Source organism: Eriocheir sinensis, chromosome 24 (genome assembly GCF_024679095.1).
Source record: "Eriocheir sinensis breed Jianghai 21 chromosome 24, ASM2467909v1, whole genome shotgun sequence".
NCBI classification, from domain to species: domain Eukaryota; kingdom Metazoa; phylum Arthropoda; class Malacostraca; order Decapoda; family Varunidae; genus Eriocheir; species Eriocheir sinensis.
The window spans coordinates 16,976,758-16,986,933 of NC_066532.1; the positions used below are offsets into that span (position 1 = coordinate 16,976,758).

Sequence of the window (10,176 nt, forward strand, 5' to 3'; positions counted from 1 at the left end):
CTAGTACAATATTATGTTAGCAAGATATTCGTAAGAGTCAAGCAAGAACATTCTCATCTCTTTTAAAGTCAGTCAATCAGTCAGTTAGTCAGTCGGCATTAAATTACTGCATTGCATCTTGTACGATATTTTTGGATTTCCTCAGCAGGTTTTTGTACTCTAGAAAGCACCAGGAGTCCACAGAGTGTATAGATCTCATTGCGTCGGAGTAACGAAAGGAAAACGAGACAATACAATCACTACAACACAATCACCGTTTTGAATGTTAGGCGACAGAATCAATCACGAGACAGGTTTTTGTTCCTCAGCCGAATGCTATCACTCAAACACTACTTACTTGCAGCGACAGCCTCCATGACCCAGTAACAGTATTCTCAGTGTTGTGCTTCTTGACAAATTGTGGAAGGAAACGACAGAAAGCCATAGATTTAGACAGTATTCTTTCGCCGTACTTCTTTCGTTCACTGCTGTGGGACTTTTAGAGCTGCTTCAGTCTAGGAGGCACCACTGTACTTATCACTACTAATTCTTCTTCTACTTCTCATTCTTCTCATTCATCGTCCTTTTTTTCCCTTTTGGTGCTGGATGGGCTACAAGTCTCTCCCACTTTTGACAATCGTATATAGTCAAACCTCGGTTTTCATATGCCCTAGTTTTCTTGTGATTCAATTTTCAACAACTTTTTTCGTCAAAATTTTGTCCCAGCTTTCGTACATCCGCTCGGTTTTCGTACAGTTGAAAATGGTCTGTACCAAACTCGTCCGTCTGCCCACGTGACTCGGCCACTCATTTCCCGGAATCGAACGCCCACACAAAGCATCCCATGCGTTCGTGATTCCATTTCTTCCCTTGAACCTTTCCCTTGGGGCATAATTATGAATTATATTGCCATTTATGCATGATGAAATGCTAGTATATTCTCATTGGCGTAAAATACGTGAATTTCAGTCCACCTTGACCCGAATACAAGGAAAAATGACAGGTACAAACACGTTTATAAGACTTTGGTGTTCAAGCGAATTAACGTTGTGATGTTATTCTGCAAGGTGTCACTTTTATTGACAGAGTAAAATATGTTCTATAAAGTGAAACGTATGAGCGAGAATTATGTTATCAGAATAAGAAGTACATTTTGTTTTCTTATAAGTGAAAGTAGAACTACTCCTGCTACCTCCAACTCTCTCGCTCCAATACTCACTCACCCTGTTGATCCACATCACAGGTTACAGTCTTCCCCTGACACCCCCTCCATCAATCCTTCCCTCATACACACTCTTCACGAATTCATTCTCCCCCATTCTCATCACATGTCCAAACCATCTCAGCGCACCACGCTTCACCCACTCCACCACTCCACAATCCATTCCTTTCGCTGTCACAGCCATACCAAACTATCTCCAGGCCTTCGTAACTACCTTCTGTTAACTACTTTTGTCCAGAGATATCAACCGGGCGGAGTGGAAAAATTTGGGCGGCTTTTCCGATACCCTACTCCCCTGTCCACCCAGCAGTGAATGGGTACAGGTATTAATCGGGGGTTGTGTCCTGTCTCCTGAGATCTGCTCCCTTCTCCTATAAGTCCTTCCCCTCCTGTCTCTCTCCGGCATATGACCACAGATGTTGTGCCAACTAAACGAAACTTTCCACCTTCCCCGAGAGACCATTAAGTACAGTGACACCCTCTAGATAGAAGCACCTCTGAAAGCCTCTGTAATTTACTCTTAGATTCCTTATTACAATGTACAGTCCCACTCGCCAGCCATGTTCATATCACATTACTAAAGTCTGTTCATTTAAGTCCGACCCAAGCTGACAACATAAACCTAAGCGTGTTTGCAAGCTGAGTGCTGATTGCCTACTGCTGTGGCTTCCAAGTTTTCTTTAACCTCTGCTTGTGTTTATCTCACGCAGCACTTTCGGCTAATCTGCACTGTGCTTACGAACACGCTTGGGGCAGACTTAAGTGAACGGACTATACACTAGAGAGTAAAGAGTTTAGCCGTATTTACAACAAGCAATACAAACTGTAGTGAAGATATGTAGTGTTTGTGTGTGTGTGTGTGTGTGTGTGTGTCGGATGATTTTTTAAACGTCGTATTAGTCTCCATCGACATTACCGTGGCTGATTTGTCTTTTTTTTACCCGTTTTTCAAGGCGCAATTAGTTAGTTTTGTTGAATTTCTTATGCATCACTTTTTACGACTTGAGTTTTTAATGTGTCACCTGTGTGAAAATCCAACACTTCTGACTAACTTTGTTTTGAAAATGGAATTGAGGAGGAGGAAGAAGAGGAGGGGATGGAGAAGTAGGAAGAAGAGAAGAAGGAGGTGGAGGAGGAAGAAAAAGAGGAATGGATGGAAAAGTAGGAAGATGAGGAGGAGGAGAAGAAGGAAGAAGAGCAGGGGATGGAGAAGGAGGAGGAGGAGGAGGAAGAGGAGAAGAAGGAGGAGGAAGATAAAGAGGATTAATGGAAAAGTAGGAAGATGAGGAGGAGGAGAAGAAGGAAAAAGAGCAGGAGATGGAGAAGGAGGAGGAGGAGGAAGAAGAGGAGGGAATGGAGGAGGAGGAGGTTGAGGAAGAAGAAAAAGAGGAGTGGATGGAAAAGTACAAAGATGAGGAGGAGGAGAAGAAGGAAGAGCAGAGGATGAAGGAGGAGGAGGAGGAGAAGAAGGAGGGGATGGAGAAGGAGGAGGAAGAAGAAGAAGTAGAAGAGAGGATGGAGGAGGAGGAAAAAGGAAGAAAGAGGGAAACAGAGATTTGGTTGAGTGAACGAGAAAATAAATGAAAAAGAAAATGCACAAAAATAGAGATGAAATAAGAAGAGAGAAGAGGAAGAGGAAGAAGAGGAGGGGATTAAAAAGCCAAACTAGCCACATAACAGTTAATCAATACTAATACAACCTTTAAAAACTCTTGCATATGTGTGTGTGTGTGTGTGTGTGTGTGTGTCGGTAATCGTGGTAGCTAGTACAGAGGTGGGCTGCCGTCAACCACTGAACTTCCCGTCATGTTAGGTGCAGAGATAGACTGTGATAACCAAATGAAAGCTCTTATTTTCTTATCTACACCCACTAAACGCTGACAATAATAGAGCTGTGAGAGCCAGGGAGCACACGAACCAGGGAGTCTTTGTAGCGAAGAGATAACACTCCATTGTACAGTTGAGGAGCAGTGAGTAGCGGGCTTTTTATTTTTTCACATTTGTCATCTTTTTTATGCCCTTGAACTGACTCCTCTGCTGTAAAAAATATAAAAATGATAATAATAATAACAATCACCCGAGTCGCTGGAATAATCACGCCACATCATTGGTCGTTAAGCGCTTTTGTGAGTCGCTGTATAATGCCACACTTGCCGCCGGGTCCTGTTATGGTGTACGCTTCAAGAGGTATATATAGAATGTCTCGATACTTCAGTGCATATATGAGGTGTCCAAAGAAGGGGCAGTAAGTAACAGGCTTTTTTTCATTATTGTTTTCTCTTTTTACGCCCTTGAACTGTCTCCTCTGCTGTAAAATTGGCGAGCAGCTGACATCCTCTTCCAGTGAGATAATGATGATGATGATGATGGTTCAGTGAGGTATATTTGGTCACCACATGAAAAAAAAAGTGTCATGATATATCTACTTCAATAAGACAATGCTATCAACTTGTATTAGATTGGTGATCAGCTGACATCCTCTTCCAATGAGATAATGATGATGATGGTGATGGTCCAGTGAGGTATATTTGGTTACCACATGAAAAAAAAAGTGTCATGATATATCTACTTCAACAAGACAATGCTATCACTTGTATTAGGTTGGTGAGCAGTTAACATCTTCCAGTGAGATAATGATGGTGATGGTGATGGTCCAGTGATGTATATTTGGTCACCACATGAAAAAAATAGTGTCATGATATATCTACTTGAATAGGACAATGCTATCAACTTGTATTAGGTTGGTGAGCAGTTAACATCTTCCAGTGAGATAATGATGGTGATGGTGATGGTCCAGTGAGGTATATTTGGTCACCACATGAAAAAAATAGTGTCATGATATCTACTTCAATAAGACAATGCTATCAACTTGTATTAGGTTGGCGAGCAGCTGACATCATCTTCCAGTGAGATAATGATGATGATGATGGTGGTGATGGTCCAGTGAGGTATATTTGGTTACCACATGAAAAAAAAAAAGTGTCATGATATATCTACTTCAACAAGACAATTCTATCACTTGTATTAGGTTGGTGAGCAGTTAACATCTTCCAGTGAGATAATGATGGTGATGGTGATGGTCCAGTGAGGTATATTTGGTCACCACATGAAAAAAATAGTGTCATGATATATCTACTTGAATAGGACAATGCTATCAACTTGTATTAGGTTGGTGAGCAGTTAACATCTTCTTCCAGTGAGATAATGATGGTGATGATGATGATGATGATGATGGTGATGGTTCAGTGCGGTATATTTGGTCACCACATGAAAAAAAAAAAAAAGTGTCATGATATTTACTTCAATAAGACAATTCTATCAACTTGTATTAGGTTGGCGAGCAGCTGACCCAATGATGATGATGATGGTGATGAGTGTGGTGTTGATGTTCCATATTTGTATATTTGGTAAATTGTAAAATGTTCCCGTCATGGGCCTGGCAGCGTTGTAATGTACGTGTGTGTGTTGGTTTACAGGGTGTTGGGTCAGTAGGAGTCTTTGGGCATGTCCATAGTCCAGCACAGTAGCTTCAAGGGGTTATTACACTGGGCAAATTTTCCGTGGATCTTCATTCAAACCACTATTTCCATTTATCTTTTCCATCTATCCCTCTCTCTCTTCCCTCCATCCTCTCCTCCCTGTTCATTCTTTTCCTCCCATTTTATCTTCTTCATTTCCCTCCTCCTCCTCCTCCTTTTCCTCTCCATTTATCTTTTCCATCTATCCCTCTATCTCTTCCCTCCTTCCTCTCCTCCCTGTTCATTCTTTCCCTCCCATTTTATCTTCTTCATTTCCCTCCTCCTCCTTCTCCTCCTCCTCTTCCTTTTCCTCTCCATCTATCTTTTCCATCTATCCTTCTATCTCTTCCCTCCTTCCTCTCCTCCCTGTTCATTCTTTTCCTCCCACTTTATCTTCTTCATTTCCCTCCTCCTCCTCATTTGGCTTCCATCCTTCTATCTCCTTCCTTCCTCTCCTCCCTGCTCGTTCTTTCCTTCTTTCCTCTTTTTCTTTTCGCTTTGAGCTCATTACTAATAAACAAAATACCTTACAGGAAATCTCTTATCCATGTCCTCTACTGTATAAAAGAACATGCTGGATATATCTTTTATGCACCTCATCTAATGTAAAAAAAGGTATTATTTAGGAATTTTCTTTAGTATCAATTGCTTAGTAGAAAACCTGTCAAATATAGTTAACCTGGTAGCAGCGGGGATCATGTTTCTTAATGGTCCCTCTAAGCGAAAAAAAAAAGAGAAAAATCACCCCTCACACAAACCACTTCATAACATATATCAAAGCATTTTTATTTTTTTTTACAGCACAAGACAGACAGGAGGCACAAAAAAGTAAAAATTAATAAAAAAAAAAAAAAAAGCCCGCTACTCGCTGCTCCTAAAAATAATCCAAAGAGGTGGCCGAAAGATAAGTCAGTTTCGGGAGGAGAGGTGTCCTGATACCCTCCTCTTGAAAGAGTTCAAGTCGTAGGCAGGAGATTTGTGATCAGATTATGTATCATCTATTTTGGGGGGTTTATAGCATGGCACAAATTTACCCCGTCGCTGCTACATGGTAAACCACAAATTTGGCCCGTCGCTGCCACACGGTAAAGACACAAATTTGGCCCGTCGCTGCTACACAGTAAACCACAAATTTGGCCCGTCGCTGCTACACAGTAAACCACAAATTTGGCCCGTCGCTGCTACACAGTAAACCACAAATTTGGCCCGTCGCTGCTACACAGTAAACCACAAATTTGGCCCGTCGCTGCCACACGGTAAAGACACAAATTTGGCCCGTCGCTGCTACACGGTAAACCACAAATTTGGCCCATCGCTGCTACACGGTAAACCACAAATTTGGCCCATCGCTGCTACACGGTAAACCACAAATTTGGCCCATCGCTGCTACACAGTAAACCACAAATTTGGCCCGTCGCTGCTACCGGGTTAAAACAGTTTGGTTTGGCCACTTACAAAGACACTGTGTTGGACTGTGGCTCTGGTCCATTGCTTGAGTATAAGGGAAGGGACAGGAGTGGCGTGAGGGATAACAGGGTATTTCTTGGATGTGTGAATAGCGTTAGTCTGTATTGTCGAGTGTGTCGGTTAGTTTGCGTTCTTTCCGTTTTCTCGGTTGGATGTGTTCACGCTAATCTTTTCTCTACCTTAAGGACTTGTATTTTCGGTGTATATTTATTGCATGTTTTTTTGCATTATGGATTTTAAGAGTGTATTTATTTTTTACAAGTACCGTTTTCTCTTTTTTTCTCTTTTTTTTCCGATACGTTTGTTTTGTGTGTTCCGGTTTATCGTTTGTCTTGTGTTTTCCGGAGAGCACCGCGGAATTAGGTTTGACACGGGCTGGGTTTGTGTTCTCGTCCGTTTTGGGTCGTTTTGTAACCCGAGGCAGAGACCAGTTTTCTGTGGGCTGTGTTCACCTATTAGTACGCCCTCGCCCAATTAGTACTCGTGGGAAAAAAGTAAATCTTGAAAAGTGTCACCAAACAAAACCACTTGCCAACTCTACTTATTTCTGTTTCTTGTTTCTTTCAATATTTCATTCAGTATTCTTTTTATTTTTTTAGCTGTTTCTCTTTGTCTTTCTCTCCCCTCTTTCTCTCTTCCCTGTTCATTTTCTTCCTCCATCTTCCTCCTCCTCCTCTTCCTCTTCCTCTTCCTCCTTTTCTATTTGTCCTTTCCTTCCATTCCTCTGTCCCTCTCTTGTTCCTCTCCTTGTTCATTCTTTCCTTCCCTTCTGATCTTCATTTTCCTTCTCTTCCTCCTTTTCTCCATTTCTCTTCATTTATCTTTTCTGTCTAACCCTCTTATCTCTCCCTCCTTCCTCTCCTCCCTGTTCATCTTTCCCTCCCATTTTATCTTCTTCATTTCCCTCCTCCTCCTCCTCCTCCTCTTCATTTGTCTTGTACTTCCATCCTTCTATCTCTCCTTCCTTCCTCTCCTCTCTGTTCGTTCTTTCCTTCCCTCCTGATATCCCTTATTTTTTTCATCCTCCTCTTCGTCCTTCTCTCTATTCCTCTCCATTCATCTCTTCCTTTCATCCGTCTATCTCTTCCCTCCTTCCTCTTCTCCCTGTTCATTCTTTCCTTCCCTTCTGATCTCTTTTTATTTCCCTCCTCCTCCTCCTTCTCTTCCTCCTTTTCTTCATTCCTCTCCATTTGTCTTTTCTTTTCCCTCCATCTCTCCCTCCTTTCTTTCCTTCCTATTAATTTTTTCCCTCCCTCCTGACCTTTTTCATTAACCTCCTCCTCCTCCTCCTCCTCCTCTACTCCACTTGTTTTTATTGATACAAGTTATAATTTGAATACTTTACCACCTACCTCAAGGATCAAAATAATTAAGAAAAGGTCCATAAGCATTAATTATTCCGACACTCGTTAATTTTTACTTTTCAGTTTTCTGGAAGGTTTTTTTTTTCTCGATTCAAGTGTTGATTTGAATACTTTAGCGCCTACCTCAAGAGTCAAAATCATTAAAATCCATAAACTTTAATAATTTTGACACTCGTTCTTCTGTACATTTTAGTTTTCCGGAGATTGTTTTCCAGAGTGATTTATTTTATTTTATTTTATTTTTTGTCTTCCTCAAGCTTCTAAATAATTAAAAAAAGATCCATAAACATTGATCATTCCGACACTCACTCATTTTTACATATCAATTTTCCGAAAGTTGTTTTTCTCGAGTGATAATTCAAGTACTTTTTTGTCTGCCTCAAGGATTAAAACAAAGATTCATAAACACTAATCACTTCGACATCCATTCATTTTTTACATAATCAATTTTCCGAATGTTGTTTTTCTCGAGTGATAATTCAAGTACTTTTTTTGTCTGCCTCAAGGATTGAAACAAAGATTCATAAACACTAATCACTCCGACACCCATTCATTTTTTACACATCATTTTTCCGAATGTTGTTTTCTCGAGTGATAATTCCAGTACTTTTTTGTCTGCCTCAAGGATTAAAACAAAGATTCATAAACACTAATCACTCCGACACCCATTCATTTTTTACATATCAATTTTCCGAAGGTTGATTTTCCCAAGTGATGATTTGAGTGTCTTTTTGTCTGCCTCACGGATCAAAACAAAAATTCATCAACATTAATCATTCTGACACTCATTCATTTCTCACATGTCAATTTTCTGAAGGTCATTTTTCCCAAGTAATAATTCAAGGGGGTCAAACAACAGGTAAACACAGCCCGCGCCAAGACAGAAAGCCATGGTGATCTGTATCTGAGGGGGACGAAGCCAAGTGTCCCCGGCTTCAAAAGTGTAGAGTCTTCCCTGTAGTACATTTAAGTGCTAGTCTTCCCTCCCTAGAGCTTGGTCTTCATCATAGCCATGGAATAGAAGAGTTTGGCCACCTTCATTACAGGCGCCATGTTGGTACCTGAAAAGTCGCTTGGAATTCAAGTTGATGGTGATGTGATAGTGTTTTGTTTTGTGTTGAAGGTATAGTCAAGATCTCAAAGAAGTACCAAGAGTATAAAGTGAAAGACAGAAAGAAATGGACTAAGAAGAGAGAAGTGAAGGAAGAGGAGAGAGCAGAGGAACAAGGAAGAAAGGGGAAAACAAGAGAGGTTAGGCAGAGTGGAAAAGAAAGAAAGCACAAAAAGAAAGAGGTGGAATAAGACGAGAGAAGAGGAGGAAAGGAAATATAAGCTGAACAAAGAAGAAGGGGGGAAACGAGAGAGGTGCAGAGTGAAAGAGAAAAGAAGTGGAACAGAAAGAGGGAAGAAAGGAAGAGGAAAAGAGGAGAGAATAGACAGAGTGAAAGAGAAAAGGGGAATATAAAGAGGAGGTAGAAAAAATGAAAGAGAAAAGGGGAATATAAAAAGGAGGTAGAAAAAGTGAAAGAGAAAAGAAGTGGAGCAGAAATGTGGAAAAAAGAGGAAGACGAGAGAAGGAATATGGAAGAAAGGTGGAAAGATATCAACACCAATTTGAATTTCGCGCGACTCTCTAGGTAGCAACATGGCGGCTGTGATGCAAGTGACCAAGCTCTCCCATCGTATGCCTTGGTCTTCTTCATCGTCAGTGGTGGCTTGTAGGGTGACCACCAGGGTTGCAATCAAAAGGAAGTGGGTTTTAACATTAAATTTGAGAAACTGATTTACTGGTTTGACTTCTATCCCTCCTGTGTTTTGAACAAGTGCAAGATGAGTTAGTTCATAATTTCTCTAAGGCTGGTGATCTGGAGCTAGCTATTAAAGTCGGTGAGTTGTGGAAAGCAGGTTTGTTTTGTAAGTATTGTTGATTAAAGGCCAAATAACAAGTCCAATATTTTATTTTTTTAATCTATATATGATTGCACGAGGCTATCCTATTTCTTCTATAGAATCTCTAATTAAAAGCCAAATTTCACTTGTTCTCTTCAGTGCTACTAGTCCAGAAAAAAAATTTGTGTGTGCATTTGAATTAAGATAAGCTGGCACTCAATTTCTTCTCAATAGATTAAGAAACTCAGTCAATAAAGATATAGATAAGTAAGTAAATATATTATAAGCAGGTGGATAAAGAAAACAGTCCGTCAATAAATAAGATAGATACATATAAATGAATTAACAGAGGAAGCTTAAAGTTGCACCGTTAAGGAGGCGGAAAAGCAGCATCGTTCAGGCGAAGTAAACAAAACGAAGCACCCACGTGGTCGAAAGCTCTGCCTCGTGAAACCGTATAGTTAACAGTGAAAGAGTGCGTAATTAAACTCAGTGGCGGGAAGAGAGTTGAGAGAAGGATGAAGAGGAAAGGCAGAGAGTGTAAGTAGACTGAACGGCAGAAGAGGAAGGAACGGGGAATTGGAAAGGCAGAGAGTGTGTTATTGACTGAACGGCAGAAAGAAAGGAACGTAAGATATAGAAAAGGCAGTGTGTGTTATAGACTGAACGGCAGAAAGAAAGGAACACAAGATAGAAAAGGCAGAGAGAGTGTTAGAGACTGAACGGGAGAAAGAGG

At 40.7% G+C, this 10,176-nt stretch overlaps 2 long non-coding RNA genes across 2 annotated transcripts; one reads left to right on the forward strand and one right to left on the reverse strand.

Annotated features, from left to right (window-relative positions):
• Nucleotides 1-7,213: 7,213 nt before the first annotated feature.
• On the reverse strand, nt 7,214-8,136 carry LOC127002961 (uncharacterized). The gene is made up of 2 exons (XR_007756772.1): nt 8,038-8,136; nt 7,214-7,915 (listed from the first exon to the last, which is right to left on the reverse strand). It is a non-coding gene; the product is annotated as an uncharacterized LOC127002961 (long non-coding RNA).
• Nucleotides 8,137-8,171: 35 nt separating this feature from the next.
• Nucleotides 8,172-9,333, forward strand: LOC127002960 (uncharacterized). The gene is made up of 2 exons (XR_007756771.1): nt 8,172-9,022; nt 9,063-9,333. It is a non-coding gene; the product is annotated as an uncharacterized LOC127002960 (long non-coding RNA).
• Nucleotides 9,334-10,176: the final 843 nt, after the last annotated feature.